This window comes from Monodelphis domestica, chromosome 2 (genome assembly GCF_027887165.1).
Source record: "Monodelphis domestica isolate mMonDom1 chromosome 2, mMonDom1.pri, whole genome shotgun sequence".
Lineage (NCBI taxonomy): Eukaryota > Metazoa > Chordata > Mammalia > Didelphimorphia > Didelphidae > Monodelphis > Monodelphis domestica.
Genome location: NC_077228.1, coordinates 224,673,228 through 224,690,855, shown reverse-complemented (window position 1 = coordinate 224,690,855; position 17,628 = coordinate 224,673,228). Strand labels below are relative to the sequence as shown.

The 17,628-nt window shown below is 37.2% G+C and overlaps 1 long non-coding RNA gene across 1 annotated transcript in view; it reads left to right on the top strand.

The window, feature by feature from the left end:
• Nucleotides 1-4,431: 4,431 nt before the first annotated feature.
• LOC130457257 (uncharacterized) overlaps nucleotides 4,432-17,628 on the top strand; it is a 32,582-nt gene continuing 19,385 nt past the window's right edge. Inside the window, exon 1 of the long non-coding RNA XR_008916423.1 lies at nucleotides 4,432-4,678. This is a non-coding gene — a long non-coding RNA (uncharacterized LOC130457257). The remainder of the gene's footprint in view (nucleotides 4,679-17,628) is intronic.

The window sequence follows — 17,628 nt, the reverse complement described above, 5'->3', positions numbered from 1 at the left end:
AGCCAAAAGCTTAGAAGCTTAGCCCAAAAGCCTCTCATCCCAGTTCAGAATAAGTCCAGCCGTGGCTTGGCCCTAACTGCTTCTCCTGGTAACATTCCAATGGAATCTTCATTTTGATTGACAGCTTCTGTCCTCAACTTTTTATCTTGCATGCATTGTACAGGGGCCAGATATCTTGTAGATAGGTGAAAATTACAGCTACAACAAAATCTTCAGCAAGAAGACTGTTTTCGGTTGGGACTAAATCTCCCCATAGAATGTTGACCCAGAGTCCCAAGTGATTCTGTGTTACATGTCTCTGTCAATCAAAATGCAGTCTTTCTTTGTTTACTGTTACAGTTTGTACACAGCACAATACTGGCTGATGGAATGAAAGGTGACCAACCACAGAGCTATGTTCTGTATACTGCACACTGATTGGCTTAGTTTTTATAAGAGTGTGCAAAAGATTTATAGGGGAGTGGGAAGGGTTTATAAAGCCTTAAAATATAAATAAATAATAAAATAATTATAAAGCCACTACTTTGTGGATTTTCACCTAACACATGATTTTCTGAAATGTAACTCCCGTGATAGGTGAGGAATTACTGTACATATATACATAATCAAATATATAGCTGTATATATGTATTGTTAAATGTATGGTTGGGCTGAATATGTTTTAGTTGGTCGCCAGGGATTTAATTACTAAATCCCAAATGAATTACTAAAGTCAAAATGGAATTTATGGTAGCTGATTTTACAATAAAGAGGGAAGATATTAAGGAAGAGAAAAAGAGAGTACAAGAGAGAGATAGCTGCTCCAGCCTCTTCTGAGCCAGGCAGGAGAGGTCCCAGTCAAGGGAAAGGAGTCTCAGGGTGATAGACCTCTCCAGAGGCTGGTGCCTCTAGAAAGGTCAAGGGAAAGTGAGTCAGTCTTTACACTCACCACGTGTCAGTTCAAAGGAACAGGGTCACCAGGAAAACAGGTCCAGTCAGCACTCTTCTGAATGAAGAATTATTCTCCACTCCAGTAGAACTGCCAGTAGAGCTCCAGCAGAATTTTTTCTCACAGGAGGTTCCACTCCAAGTGAGAGTTCCAAGTCGAACTGCATTCAGGCAGTTGTTACTTTCTTTTAAAGACCTTTATTTTTGAGTCACTTCCCTTAATCTTTAAGTCTACTAATCACAGCTGATGTTCTGCTCTAGGACCTCTCAGAAGGCAGTCAGTGGATTCTGATTTGTCACCCACTCTTTCACAGGTGGGTCACAGACCTCCCACTCAGTGTGTGAGATGGGTGTTCATACCTTTTTTGGTTAAATCCAAAATGGGTAGATCTCCATACTTAATTTTTAAGTACCATTTTTACACTTATGGGGATTAAAATCTAAAAATAGATCTCTGTACTCAAATTTAAGTACCATGCTTACACTTTGGGGATTAAATCCAAATATAGACAGGGGATTACAATTTAATCTTCACAATTAAGGAAGAGCTAAGTACCTTTATTGTTACAATTTAGGGAGAGCCAAAATTCAATCTTCACAGTATACACATAGAAGGACCAGACTTGTGATTTCATTGTTATAGATAACTTCCATTAGGAAACTCCCTCTACCCATGCAGATTGCTATCTTCCATACAATTTAACCTTAGAGGATAAGAGTTCTGAGATTGTCACTTGCCTGGGGTCACATAGCCAATATTGTACCAAAAATGGAACTTGAACCCAGGCCATAAGCCAAACTTGGTGGGTAAGAGAAGGGAGAAAAAGAGGAAGGGAAGGAAGAGGACTGGGGGAATGAGAGAGGACAAAGCACTTAATTTATCTTTTCCCGTTGCATGGAGTATTCTTTTGCAGCCTTTTGTAAAAGTTGTAGTTACTGTTGCCTTTTTTAGAAATTGTCCAAGGCATCAAAAATAACTTGCTTGAGAAGACATCAAAGAATTAAAAAAGAAACCACAGCCTCAGTTCTTTAGTTAGCAATTTGAAGCTTGATAAGAATCTACTTGTTCCAGTAAATCTGAAGTAAAACTAAGATTTTGTTTGTTCCAAGAAATAGTAACTGAAATCATAAATAATAAAAGATGCAATAGCCACATTTAACCTAATGGACTTAAAAAGTTTTCTTGTGTTTTTTTTTTTATTATCACTAATGCTCTGTCACTGGACAATTACAAAACTTCCCGCTTATTACAGGCAGTCAAGTTATTAAGGGGTTCTGGGCTCATAAGTTTCCTGTTAAATCAGTTATTTGGAACTAGAAATGCACTTCCCTATAGAAATAATGTTACACATTATAACTAGGTTCCCAGCCCAGCCCATAAAAACTTATTTAATCCACTGTGTAGTTAAACTATACTAACTATATACATAACTATAAACTAAACTAAGAGGGAGGAAAAGCATGCAATAGAGGACAGAGGAAAAGGAAGAGAATTACCTTCCCCTTTTCCTGGGCAAAATTTTACATTACTATTAATTCTTATTAATGAATTATAATTAATAGTTACTATTAATCATATTTCTATAGTACTTTAAGGTATACAAGGTACTATAGTCATAACTTTTCTATAATATGGATAGTATCATAATTTGTCTTTTTTGACCTCAACTTCCATTCTGAAACTCTCTTCTGCCTTCTAGTTCCCTTCTTCCCAGATTCATAGTGTCACTCTGAATTTCCTGCTTCTGCACTATATCCAAGTCTGCATTCTCCCACAAATAGCTCCATGCACCCAAATTACCCAACTTCCCTATTACTCTTCCCTGTACTCCATCCTCCATCTGCTCAGATGACTAAACTGGATCACTTAATACACATTAATGTAGGAATGATGGGTAGCCCTTTAAGCTTCTCTATGGTCATTCTATTTTTAAAAGGAAATGTGGGCCCCCAAATAAATATCTAATTGATAGAATTTTAGGAAGTACAAGAAATGAAATGAAAAAAGGATATTCCCATAACTTGAAGAAAGGTATATGGGGGCTAGGCTGGGCTGGGGTACCTAACCGGAGCCAACCCTACCTGGAACTATTCACCTGGACTTAGTGCACTTGTTAAACTTTTCTTTATTGTCATCAGTTTCTTTATTTATTCCACTTTAACGGTCCTAAACTTACAATTGGTCAGAAGCAAATTAATCTATACATATACAGATAAACAATACACATACATTCACACATATATGTTGTTATTTTTCAGAGTTATTCAACTCCTTGCAACCCTGTGAACCAATTCTCCATGGGATTTTCTTTTTTTAAATATTTAATGCATTTTATATTGATTGAAAGGGTATTTTTTTCTTTAGCAAATCACTGAATTTTTTTTACTATATTTTATGAAGTTGATCCCCCCCCACCCTGAACCAAAGAAATGCCTATTTCCTTATGTTGTGGCATAATGATGGATGACCTTGGGAAAAGATCCAAGATGAAGTCCCACCTCTAATACATACAGGCTATAATTGGTGATGTAGATGTCAAACAAGCAGCCTACCTGGTTCCAGGTGACCTCACCTACATGGGTTTTCTCAACAAAGATACTGGAATGGTTTGCCATTTCCTTATCAAGTTTTATGCAGACAGTCATTAAGTAACTTGTAAACAGCTAACATCTGAGATCGAATGTGAATTTTGGTTTTCTGACTCTAGAACCAGTGCTTTATCCATTGTGCCACCTAGCTGCCTATCTAGCTATCTACTTATCTATCTATTGATCCATCTACACACATACACATGTGCATATGTGTTTTTATATGTGTGTATTTTGTCATGGGCGTTTACATTTATTTGTTTCCATATATACATGTAATAATAATAACTAGCATTTATATCAATGATGGGCAACCTTTTGAGCTTGGTATGTCAAAATTTGCCCCAAAAAAGAGCATAACTCAGGTGGTGTGTCATTTTGAGAGAAAAAAAGTCCTTCTCAGCATATGATCCCATACTTCTCTATGTGCAGCCACATGTGGCCACATGTCATTGAAAATGGCTATGTGTGTCAGTGCTGACACATGTGTCATAGGTTTGCCATCATGGATTTATATAGTATTTACTACATGTCAGACATTGTGCAAAGCTCATTTCAAACATCTCATTTGATCCCCATAACCAGCCTGGGATATAGGTGCTATTATTATCTCCATTTTACAGCTGAAGAAACTGAGGCAAACAGAGGTTAAGTGACTTGCTTAGGGTCACACAGTCTCTGAAGCCAGATTTTAACTCAGGTCTTCCTGACTCCAGGCACAGCACCTTTTCTACTCTGCCACCTAGCCAGATGGGAATGATACTATACACATACATATTCCCATACATTCATCTTCACATTCTTATACATACCAATATTTATAATAACACACACACATATATATATACCCACCAGGGATTGCCTACAGTATATATATATATATTTTTTATCAGAGCACTAGTGTAGTATTTACCATCATACCCTTTACATACTGATCTTACAAATATATATTATGTACTACCATTTATATACTAATTTCTAGCACTTATATAGGGTTTATGGTGTGCCAGCCAACTTTTATATTATCTCCTTTGGTCCTCATAATAACCTTGTAAGGTGGATTCTATTCTTATCCCCATTTTTACAGATGAGGAAACTTTTAAGGTGTATGAAGCAGTATGGCCAAAAGAAGTTAAGTGACTGACCGGAAATCACATAGTTGGTAAGTGTCTAAGGCTGGATTTAAAGGTATTGTATCATCTAGAGTCCCCAGGAAAGTTACCCCAAATTCAGGGTATTTTGTGAGTCCAAATCCTAGATCAGGAACACCCTCTAAATATTTCCTTTGATCAGCCAACCAGAAGACACATTAGAAGTATCATTAATAGAGTATTGAACATGGAGTCAGGAAAATCAGAGTTTAAATCCTGATGCAGCCACTATTATGTGACCCTGGGCAAGAAATGAAATCTCTCTCTTTGCTTCAATTTCTTCATCTGTAAAATGGAACTAATAATAAATAGCACCTACCTCCTAAGATTGCTGTAAGAATCAAACAAGAGAATATATTAAAGTGATTTGTAAATCTTAAAATGATATATAAATGTTAGCTATAGTTATTATACCTTTTTATTGAATCATACAGTCAGAATCGAATATGAACAAGGCTTGTATACCAGTTTGAGTAAATCAAAGTCTTGTTTAAGACAAGATCAGCTCTAGGAATTTTGTATAAAAGGAAGAAGCTATCTCAGAAGCTGGGAAAAAGAGACTCTAAGAATTTGGATTATGTAAGTAGGTGCAAGCATGGTGCAGGAGAGGAGCAACAATTTAAAAATAATTGAAATTAGAAACTAAGTAGCAATAATAATTAGTTAGAAGAGGAAACTATCCAAGGAGAACTCTTTCCAGGCATCAGCTGTTCTAGCCTTTCCTTTTTTTTTAAATTAAAAAAATGTTAATCCTCACTTTCTGACTTAGCAACAACTTTAAGATGGAAAAACAAGGGCTAGGCAAACAGGATGAAGTGACTTGCCCAGGGTCACACAGCTAGGCAGAGTCTGAGGCTGTTCTAGACTTATTTGAGGGTGTATTTTATATTTGCTTGTCCTGGATACAAAAAGTGTTAGGTAAGATGAAAAAATTCTCAAGGGCTATGTTATTCCCTCTATATCTAATTTGACTCCCTCTAGAATCCCTGATGATTTTAGAAAGTTCAGAGGGCACACATAAATCATTTCCTTCTATTAAAATGTAAATAGTTTATCCTTGTTTCATCCCTTATGATTGTTCATTCATGTTTATCTTTATATGTTTTTCTTGACTCCTGTTTCTGCACTTCAAAGTTTCTATCCAGCTCTAGTATTTTCCTCAGGAATGCTTACAAGTTCTCCATGTGATTGAAGTTTCATTTTTTTTCATTTGGGTGATTATAGTCAGTTTTGCTGAGTATCAAATGAAATAATATTTGTTAAACACTTAGCACAGAAACTGACACATAATAGGTATTATATAAATGCTAGCTTTTGTTGCTGTTATTAATATTATTAATGCTGGGTAAGTTATTCTTGGTTGTAAACTTGTAACCTTTGCCTTCTAGAATATCATATTTCAAGTTCTCTTCTCCTTTACAGTAGATATTGCTAAATTATGTGTAATACTGACTGTGTCTCCTTATTACTTGAATTCTTTCTTTCTGGTTGTTTACAATATTTTCTTCTTTAGCCTAGAAGCTATAGATTTGAGCCATAATGTTTGTGTGATTTTTCATTTTGGGATTTCTTTTTGAAAGTGACCAGTATATTCTATTTCCATTTTGTCTTTGGTTCTCAGAAATCTGGACTGTTTTCTTTTACAATTTTCCAAAATATGATGTCTAGATTGTTTTATTTCAGTCATGATTTTCAGATAGTTTGAAATTCTTAATCCCCCCCAATCTGTTTTCCAGTTCAATTGTTTTTGCTATGTGCCATCTTTTTTTTTTAATTCAGTCTTTTGACTTTGTTTTAATATTTATTATTGTCTCATGGAGTCATTAGTTTCTATTTGGTCTACTCTAATTTTCAGAGTTTGTTGCTTAGATGAAGTACCTTTTGTGCCAAGCTATTAATTCCCTTTCTGATTCTTTTTTCCATATTTCTCATTTCTTTCTCTAGTGCTTTCATTTCATAAATAAAAACATTTTAAAGTGTTTTTTTTTTTAACTCTTCTTGCTTCATCTCTTCCAGGTATTCTGGCTGAATTTGTTTTTCTTTGAGAATTTAGAACCATTTTCTTCTGGGTTGTGTCTTGAGCATCCCTGTCACCATAATAGCTTTTTATGGCAGGATCCTTTTTTTTGTTTGCTCATTCTTTCAGTCTTCTTCTTGGCTTTAGAGTTGATATTAGTTAGCTCGAGCTCTGTGTATGTCTGAAGAGAAGGTCTGAGCAGGTCCCATTGCTGGCTTTCTTGGTGGTTGTGTTTTTCCAATATCTCAGGGAAAGTTCAGGCCAAAGCCCTGAAATCTTTCAGTGCTCATGAAGTTTTTTGATCCAGGGCATTATGATCACTGTTTCCACAAGTCACTTACCTGGGTTTGGGTCTACTGCTACTATTTGTTGTGTTTTTTTTTTTCAAACTGAAAACCCTTTTTATTTTACATTCCAGTCCACTCAGCAGGCAGAAATGACTCCCCTTCCTAAACCAGCCTGGGAAGGTTTTAGGGATAGGAAAAAATCATTCTCATTTCACTATTCTTGTGTGGTGCAGAATACATCTCAGAACCAATGGAGACCAATGAAATTCTGTTACTAGAGCCACTCACTTTATGTTCCTAGTTTTGAAAAGCCAAGTATAAAAATTTCAATAAAAGGTAACTGCAACAGAGAAAGCATCCAGAATACCATTATCAACAATGGACTAGATTAAACCACTATCAGCCAGTTGCAAAGTTCTACAAGTTCAAAGTGAAAGAGCTTTAGGCTTCTATTTGGGATTACAACTTTGTTTAGTCATCTGAAGGCTTCAGTTTAGGTTAGGAGTTGGAACTGAGACCCTTTTCTGATCCTTGGGCCTGAGCCACACAACTGCTACTTGCTTCTGAACTTGCTTCTCTCTCTTTTTGATAGAAAAGGAGAGGACAATTAGACATGCTGAGTTTGAGATGCTTTTGGAGCATCCAATTTGAGATGCCTCAAAGGCAAAATGGAATTCAGGAAAGACACTTGAGCTGGATTTGTAGATTTTAGAATCATCTGCCCAGAGATTATAATTGAAATCATAAGAGCTGATGAGATTACCCAACAAGATAAAATAGAAAGAGAAGAAAAGCATTTCTGGACTATAGCTTTAGGGAACACTTATCTTTTGTGGGCATGGTTTGAAGGAAGACTCACTATTTTCTAGATATTTTGTGGAGGTTTTTTGGGTAGTTTTTAAAAAATGTGATTTCTCTTATTCTAGTTATTTCCTTTTCTTAGTACTTATAGAAATACTGAGGATTTTTGTGGATTTGTTTTGTATTCAACTATTTGATCATTTTAATTAGCTCTTTGGCTGATTCTCTGGAGTTTTCTAATCAACTTAGTAAGGGATTTGCAAATATGAGGAAGTTTCATCTCTTTGCCACTTTTATTTTTTCCAGCTAGGAAGTCAGGTATCAAACTCTATGCCAAGCATTGTGTTGAGTGATGAAGAGACAAAGAAAATAAAAAGTCTCAATTCTTGAGAAACCTGAGATAAACAACTATGTAGTACAAATACATTGGAGAAAATAAATATAGGAAAGGCACTAGAATTAAGGAGGATCAAAAAGGGTTCTTCATAGAAGATGAGATTTTAACTGAAACTTGAAGGAAGCCAGAGTGAGGAGGGAGGGTATTCCAGGCATGGGCAACAGCCAATGAAAATGCCTGGAGTTGGGAGACTGAGTGTCCGATAAGCAAAAGCAAGAATTGTGGTGTAAGTGTAGGTATTGAGGGCAGGCTGTCGAACAGTAATTTAGCATTTTAATGAGTAGGGGAATAACGTGGTCAGATATGGGATTTTGGAAGTTTAAAAACAAATGAGTAGAGGATGGATTATAGTGTAGGGAGCCTTGTGGTAGGGAGACCAACAAAAGTCCAAGAGTGAGGTGATGAGGGTCTCCATCAAGACAGTGGTATTTTCAAAAGAGATAAAGGAGAATATATGAGAGATGTTTTAAACACAAAACCTACAGGATTGGAAATAAAAACTATGCCAAATAATAGACTTCCTGGTAATGTATTTTCCATTAACCTCCTTATGTTGGCTTTATTTCCCAATTTAAGTTGTTTTTTTTTTTACTATAACATTGAAGAGAAACTGAAGGAAGCATTCCTGTTCAAAATTGAAAAATCAAAAAGCATCATTTGTGTCAATCTAACAAACATTTATCACTGAGCCAAGTGCTGGGGATAGGAAGAAAGGCAAAAAATAGTTCCTGCTCTCAAGAAGTTCCCAGTTTAATGGAGGGAAACGGCATGCAAACAGCTATGTACAAATAGGATAGATACATAAATATATAAACATATACACATACATATATTATAAATTGGAGCTAATCAATGGAAGAAAGGTACTAGCAATAACAGGAAGGGAAAGACTTCTTTAAGAATGTGAGCAATGGGGCAGCTTTTTTTTTGGGTGGCTCAGTGGATAGAGAGAGAGTCAGGCCTAGAAACAGGAGGTCCTAGGTTCATATCTGAACTCTGACACTTCCTAGTTGTGTGACCCTGGGCAAGTCACTTAACTCTCATTGCCTGCTTACCACTCTTCTGCCTTGGAACCAAATCAAGGTATTGATTCTAAGACAGAAGGTGTAAGGGTTAAAAAAAAAAAAGGATGTGAGCAAAAAGAACCAGGAAAACATTGTACACAGTAACACCAATATTAAGGATACTGTGATACACATTGCTACTCTTAGCAATATAATGATCCAGGACAATTCTGATGGATTTAGGACAAAGAATGGTACCCTCCTCCAGAGAAAGAACTGTTGGAGTCAAATGTGGATGGAAGCATACGATTTTTCAATTGTTTATTTTGGATTTATAAGATTATTCACAAAAATGAACAATATGGGGAAAAATTAAATAAATCAAAATTAAATTTTAAAAAAGACTGAGCTAAAAAATTGAATCAATTTCTTTTTTTGATTTCCGTTGGTGCCCCGATTTTGTGGCCTTAATTCTCCATCTTATGCATTCTTAATTGAGCTTGCGCATTCTCCCCGCCCTCCACAACACCACTACCCCAGTCTGTTTTAACCAAATAAAGAATGGAAAGTACAACAAAGTATGCTCATCGTTCCCCATTGAAATAAAAAAAAGGTATTAGGTGAAACTAAGATTTTTTTTTTAAATTGCTGGTTAATAGATCAGATCGGTCACGCTCCGCGCTGTAGCTAAAAATCTAACCTAGCAAAGATGCAAATTGAGATGAGGTGGGGGGAAGGGACAGTAGATGTAGGCGAAGAGAAGCATTCACATCTTACTTATTATGCAGAGCTCATCTACCATTCAATACAGTCGGCTGCTTGGGAATGCCTACTTTACTTTGCAAATGAGGTGTCAAAAATGCTGCCCAAGTGACCCTAAAAAAAGCACTGTCTGCGTGAGGATTTGAATTCGAAACAAAGCCACGAAGAGGAACAGCTTTCATTGGAAACTCCTCCCCTTACACCACCAAAAAAAAAAATGTGGGCAGGGGACCAGCTCGGGCGCTGGCTGTGGGTTTCCTCTTCGGTGCTTTCGGTTTTTCCTCGCCCCATACAGCTGATAAAGTGAGGAGAGAAAAGGAAGGCTGTTGACAGTTTCTGGGTCCGGGATTAGGAAGTCAGTGTCGGAAGGAGCCGGGTTATTTGCTGACGGTCTCTAGCTTCGTCCATGACTCGCGGGTGCCTCGTGTCTAAGGCGGCGCCCGTCGTGGGTTTGGAGGAGGTACAGCCCTGCCAAAGTAGGCGGGAAGGGCTTGGCCTGAGAAGGGAAGAAGGGACAGAGTAAGGGGAGACGGTCACCTAGCCGAGAACTTTTGGTGAAGGCCGAGTCGGATGGAAGGCAAGATTTCGGAAGAGGCTGAGAGTAAGGATAAGGGAGCATTTTATGGACTCGACTTTGGTTGGGAGGAAGGGGCGGCAGAGTGAAGCAGGAAGCTAGGGGAAGTTTGGGGTGAGATGATCGATGGGGTGGCATGGAGTTCGGGTCGAGATCAGGCCTCATAAGAAACTCCACTACATTCTTGCTGAGAAGCGCAGCGAAGGCCCATTCTGTGCCCTCTCCCAACAAACTGGCTCTTATTGCTGTTGTCTCACTACAGCCCACCCCAAGTAAACCCAAAGTGTGATAACTGTTCTCCCAGCACACCCGTCCATATAAACCCCAAACCTAATGGCATGCTGTTGTTCTCAGCACACTAGACACCCCCTCCCCATAAAACCTGAACCTTGTCTCCCTTTTCTGGGAACATTCCTTCTCCCCTCCAAACCAATAAAAATATAAAGAGACTCCTCAAAAGAGTTCGCCTTACAGATCTAGTAAAGTCTCGAAGGCACTGGAGCGATAAGCAGGACCTTCCTCAGGATTAGAAAAGTGCAAAAGGTGCAGCATGCTTCACTCGCCAGGCGGAGGTGGTGCCCTTTTGGGAGAGAGCATCCGGCCTGTTTTCTGGGTCTTCTTGAGTTTCCTAAACTGGTTTCTCCCAGTTTTTGACCTAGATCAAGCCTTGAGGATTGAACGAAACGGCCAGATCACCCCACTCCCCTGGTGTATTATTACACGGAAGGTTCTACCATTGCTGGCGTCTACCTGCAGAGCCAAACTTCTTATAAAATAAAAACCTCAGCAAGATCATTCTTCTCTCGAGATAGGCAGACCGTCTCACAGTTTACCCATCTTTTTATCCTCTTGTATTTATGCCTGGTAATGTAGAAATTTGGGTTATTTGCAAAAGGTTCTATATTAACTTAGTAATTCATTGCTAATAAACCTTAAAATTTTTGCAACTGCTGCTTCCTGTGGTCAGTCAAGAAGTGCCTATGTGTGGGGCACTGTACTAAATACTTAAGGTCTGGTTGGAATAATAATTGTCAAGTTTCTCTGCATTATACATATAAAAAAACGACAAATTCAGGTCATTATAAAATGTAGTTATGCCAAAGGAACTAGCTATTGTGGATATGTTCAATTTGATCTCCTTTTGGCCTGTACCTGAGCAAAATCCCATAATAAGAAATTGGAAAAGTTCTTTCAGAATGAATCTAGTTTTTGATTAGTCATCTCCAGTGATTTATTGTTCTCCTTATTACAAGATTTGGGGAGAAGATAGGATTTTGATAGCTCAGACACAGCGTGTTCCCTAGTAGGATAATATAAATAGCCCCAAGTAACATCATTTCAGTTTTGCCTGTATGGCCTGTGTTGCCATGGAGATGAGAGATGTAATCCCAGAGCACACCAGCTAGTGATGTCTGAGATCACTTTGTGAACATTTTTTTGTAGAAAGATGCAGGGGTAGAGGAATAAAGAGTGCTTGTCACTAGGTATAGGAAAGCCATCTTCCTTCTTGAGACCAAGTGGACAGACAATGGAATGTCCTGACATTGTGCTCCCCAGCTTTCTTCTCTAGAGAAGAGAGAACAGGGACTGGTATTACTTCTGCTGTGACAGCCCTTTAATATGTTTCTGTGCTGGTACATGAACTAATCAAGTGCCCTCTCATAGGCAATTTCCTTCACCCATGACTCCTAGTCAGGGAAGGAAGCCTGACTGAGCCAATTCTTAGACTTTATGGCTCATTCTCCTCCTAAGGAAAAAGGGGTTAAAAAAGATAAACCAACTCGTGCTGCAGCTACCATAATAGACTGGCACTGGCTATTGTTAGAGCCAATGATCTTTACTCCCCCATTTTTGTTATGTTATTCCACTGCTATCATTTATTTGGCAGCCAGGTGTTCTAATGGCTAGAGCACTGGGCCTGGAGTCAATAAGGCCTGAGTTCACTTTCCACTTCAATTAATTAGCTATGTGATTTAAGGCAAATCACTTATTCTCTGTTTGCCTCAGTTTCTTGAACTGTTAAAATAGGGATAATAATAGCAGTTACCTTACTAGGGTGTTGTAAGGATCAAATGAGATATTTCTAAAGTGCTTAGCCCTGTCCTTGGCATATAGTAGGTGCTATATAAATGCTCATTATTATTATTAATTTTATTTTATTTCTTCCTTTCCCCTCTCTCTTTCCCCATCTCCTTCCTTCCCTCTCTCCCTTTCCTTCTCTCTGTGTCTGTCTCTCTCTAACTCTGTCTCTCTCTCTGGCTCTGCCTGTCTGTGTGTCTCCTTTTTCATAAAGAAAGCTAGTGGTGCTAATCCTTATTGCATGGTGAATTAAGGGTGGAAGTTTGGGGAAATTTCTGGGTAAAAAGGCAGAAGTACATCTTGATTTCACAAGATGCCCTTCCAGGTGGCAGAGGTCATGATAGTCAACTATCAGTCCACAAACAAGTACTTATTAATTGCCAGTTGTGCTAGGCACTAGGGATAGAAATAAAGCTAAAAAGCACAGTTCCTGCTTTCTAGGAGCTCATATACAGAAAATATTGCAAATAATTATGCCCAACAAGATATTGAAAGGATAAATTGGAGATAATCAGCTTAGGGAAAGCACTAACCTTAAGGGGATTCAGAAAAAGCTCCTAAGAAAAATTGGGATTTTAGATGGCTCTTAAAGGAGCCAGATAATCCAAGAACTGAAAATAGGAAGGAGAGAATTCCAGTCAAGGGAGACAGTGAGTGAAAATGCCCAGTCACCCTGGAGATGGTGTGTCTTATGTGAAAAATAGCTAGAAGGTTGTGTCACTTCTCAGGGGTTGGGGAATTGGAGGGAATAAGGTATAAGAACACTGAAAAGCTAGAAGGGGTCAGATTGTTAAGGGCTTTGAATGGTAAACTGGCATTTTATATTTGATCCTGGAGGTTATAGAGAGCCACTGGATTTTACTGAGAGTGTGTGTGACATGATCAAAATTGCATTTTAGAAGGATTAATATAAGAACTGATTTGGGGAGCTCAGTGGATTGAGAGCCAGATCTAGAGATGGGAGGTCCTGAGTTCAAATATGATCTCAAGACACTTCCTAGCTGTGTGACCCTGGGCAAGTCACTTAACACCCATTTCTTAGCTCTTATAGCTCTTCTGCCTTGGAACTAATACATGGTTTTGATTCTAGGACAGAAGGTAAGGGTTTAAGTATATATGTATACAAAACAGCTGGTTCTAGCATAGACTAGAGTGGGAAGAGATTTGAGGTAGGGAGACCAGCCAGTAGGCTATTGCAATGCTTGTGTCAGAGAGGTGGCAGTATCTGGGGGGTATGTAGCAGAGACTTTATGAAGGTGGAATTGAGAGAACTTGGCAACAAGATTGTATATGGGTAATGAGAGAGAAGCAGGAGGCGAGGGTGACACACAGATCCAGATCACAACATAATCGAGATTATATTCTTGGCTTCAGGAGATTATAAACAGAAAGAGTAATGACCTAGAATAAATCAGAAGCCACTAGACTATTGAAAATAAGGCTCTGGGGGGCAGATTTGAGCTGGGTCTTAATAAAGGGGATGGTACAGTACCAAGAGTTCCATGTGGCTTTTCTATTTGAATTTTTGCTGGTTCTTTACATGATAATCTCCTCTTTCTAATATATCTTCCAAAATTGCCCAAGGATTTACAGTTTATCCAGTTTGCCCCAATTGACAATAACAACTAAATTTGTTATTGATCACTATGGAGTCAATTTGAAAAATTATTTTTCTTGTGGTATCAATTGAAAACTTCTTTTTATCCTTAACATCACCTAAGATATAAAAAAATTAAATGTCATATTTTGCTAGGACAAGGTGGATTTTAAAATTGGAATTTTTTTCTAGGAAATAATACTATTGAAGAATATTGCACAGTATTATTAAGCCAAGGAATAAAGCTCCATTTTATAAAACCCTTACCTTCCATCTTAGGCAGAAGAGTGGTAAGGGCTAGGCATTGGGGGTTAAGTGACTTGCCCAAGGTCACACAGCTAGGAAGTGGTTGAGGCCAGATTTGAACCTAGGACCTCCCTTCTCTAGGCCTGGTTCTCAATCCACTGAGCTACCCAGCTGCCCCCTAAAGCTCCATTTTTAATGCTGTCTGTCTAAAGTTTCAATCTATAAACCTTTGGATTGATATGGAAATTAATTGCAAGTGAGAGAACCAAATAGCCATTTGGTCTAACCATCTAGTACATTTGGAAATGATTTTCTGCCTTCCATCTGAGTGAGGAAGAAATTAAATATGAATGGGATGGAAGATTAAAATCTCTCTTTTGTGTATGTTTTCCACGTGCATTTTCTGGCAGATGAAAACAATACAGCACACTGACTAAGGCCTAGAGACAACTCTCATCTCAAAGATGTCAAAGCTTACAAAGCACTAGGAGAACCTCCACCCCAGGGAATGGAGTTTGATGTATGAAGCCTATCTAGCCAGTCAGGATTCTCTTTAGATTACTTTGTAATCAGATTCATCTTGACACTCCTGACTTCCAAAATCTTTTCAAGACTTTAGAGCAGTTTTATTATGATCTTCATAGAAAGAGTCCTACTCCACAAAGTTGTGATAGTTATATACATATAGACCATTAGAAATGCTTTTTGCTCCCAAGTAATTTTAATTTATTGGTCCTTTTTTTAGTGCATTGTATTTTGCACATTTTACCTCCCTTATTGAATTCAGACATCTCTCTGTGACAAATCTAGAGACCAGCATCTAAGTTTTTGTAGTCACTCACATCTAACTGAACACTGCTGAACAGACAGAGCCCATGTACATTGGGGTTAGGGGACTGAGGAAAAGACATTATTTGATAAGGATGAACTTACTGCTCACTGAGAGAACAATTAGGGGAAATAGTTCAGTACTATTCATATATAAGCATATTTTGTTTAATATTGTTAATTTGTTCCATAAAATGACAAAAACAATCTGAGGGCAGGGAGTAGAGGGAGAGTAGGAAAGAAATTAATTCTGTTGGAGCAGAACTGATCCAAGGGAGATGGAAAGCAGGAGGGAAGCCATGGCCACCTAGAAACAGTTTCATGAATGGCAGCTAATTTATCTTCCCATGAAATGACCTTTGGAACCACAGCTTGGACATAGAACTTGGTTTAGTTCAGCATAACATGTCTTTTGTTCTCATGTAATAAGTACTTGATATTTTATGTACCTATTATTTCATTATGTGAATATTCCTTCCAATGATATAAATATTGCATATCCAGTCTTTGCAACTCTTCTGTCAATCCTATCATAAATCCCTTCCAAAGGCAACCTCCTCAAAGACACCAAAGCTTACAAAGCACTAGGAGAACCTCCACCCCAGGGAATGGAGTTTGGGCAAGGGTCCTTCTTTTAAGCATTTTAATGTTTCTTGGTTATGACTCTCACTATGTGATTGAAATAATGTTTATATAGTTATACTTATATAATTATCAAATGGACATTCTTTGTAATGATGGTGCTTTTAATATTAATTTTTAATAATGAACATTAGAAATTCATAAGCTTGCATTTCCTAAGGAATATACATTAGATTAGAGTACTCTGAAAGTTCAAAATTAGCATTGTTTTTAATTTTAGTAGTAGTATTTCATAGAGCATGGTGAAATGTTTTTTATTTTAACAATGTTTAAGTCTACCAAATTTTTTCCCCTAATACTTAGGTTTTTGGATGATTCTAAAGTTAGCACTGAAAATTACTAAATGGCTAAAAGACTACAATGAGACATTTTATTATTATCTAAAAGTAAATATCCTATGGACTATTCCTGTTGCTGTAACTGGATTTTCATTCAAATCAATGAACAATCTACAACAAAATTTTTACAGATACTGAATAAAAGCCTTTGAGGACTGCCTTGTTATTACTTTGCTGTTTTGTGAGACACAGAATGTAAAGTGGAGGAAATGAAATGTATTTTACTTTTCAAGTTGATAGGCATTTGAAAATGTTTAAATTTGTGATTTTAATTTTATGGAAAATTTCAAGATGGTACTAGATATTATCACAACTGTATTTAAATTAAGTATAGTACATTCAGGAAAATATTCAATCCAGTAGTATTTATGCTAAATATAATATGATCAAATATTTTTATTTGACTTCATATATTACCTTAAATTATGAAAATTTTATTTTGCTTTCTTGTACATATACTTTTATTATTTATTCTTGAATTAAATTTAATAAATGAGTACATGTTCATGACATTATTTATTTCAGGTGGTTCATTATTTAATTAGTATAAATAACTGCCTATGTAATTGTAAATGTAAATTTCAATCCCCCCAAATATTAGGAGAGAGTCCCCATAAAAACACAGAGATATGAGATGGATAGGTTAAGCCACTTGTCTACCACTGTACAGCTAGTAATGTTGAGAAAATTATAGTAAGCCTGAAAAAAACTAGTTCTCAGTTGTGATGTAACCTGTGGCCAGAGATCCTCAATTTCTGAATTTAGGCAATTTGAGATCTTGGGGATTTATCCAAAAACTCACTGCTCTTTCCCATATTTTGTCTCCACCTAGAGTTTATTCTGGGGAAAACTCTACAAATGCTTTTCTGGATCTTCTCTGACTATTAATAACAAATGAGTCATGATACGGGGACATGGGCTTGTCAAAAATATCTGCTATTGTCACGATATTTAGTGCAGTGTCCAAATAGACAATGAAGTCTCGATAAAAAAGTGAAGAAATCCAACTATTCCAACTCCTTTGTTTTATAGGTGAGAAAACTGAGGCCAAGAGAGATAAATTGACTTTCAGTCATAAGTGACACCTCTGGGATTTGAACTTAGATCCTCTGATTCCGATCTAACAGTCTTTCCAATATACTACACTGCCAATATTCATATATATATATAATTATATATATGTAATCTATGATGATTATAATATAGAATTACATACATTATATATAACATGCATAAAATCTCTGTTTCCAACAAGGGACCTCCTGAAAATACTTAAAAAGGAGGAAATAAGATCAGAGATGTCTCCTATAAAATGAATATAACAATGAGAGATCTTTACTCAAAGGAATTCTGTATGGTTTTTTGGGGGATAAGCTTTGTCTAAAGATA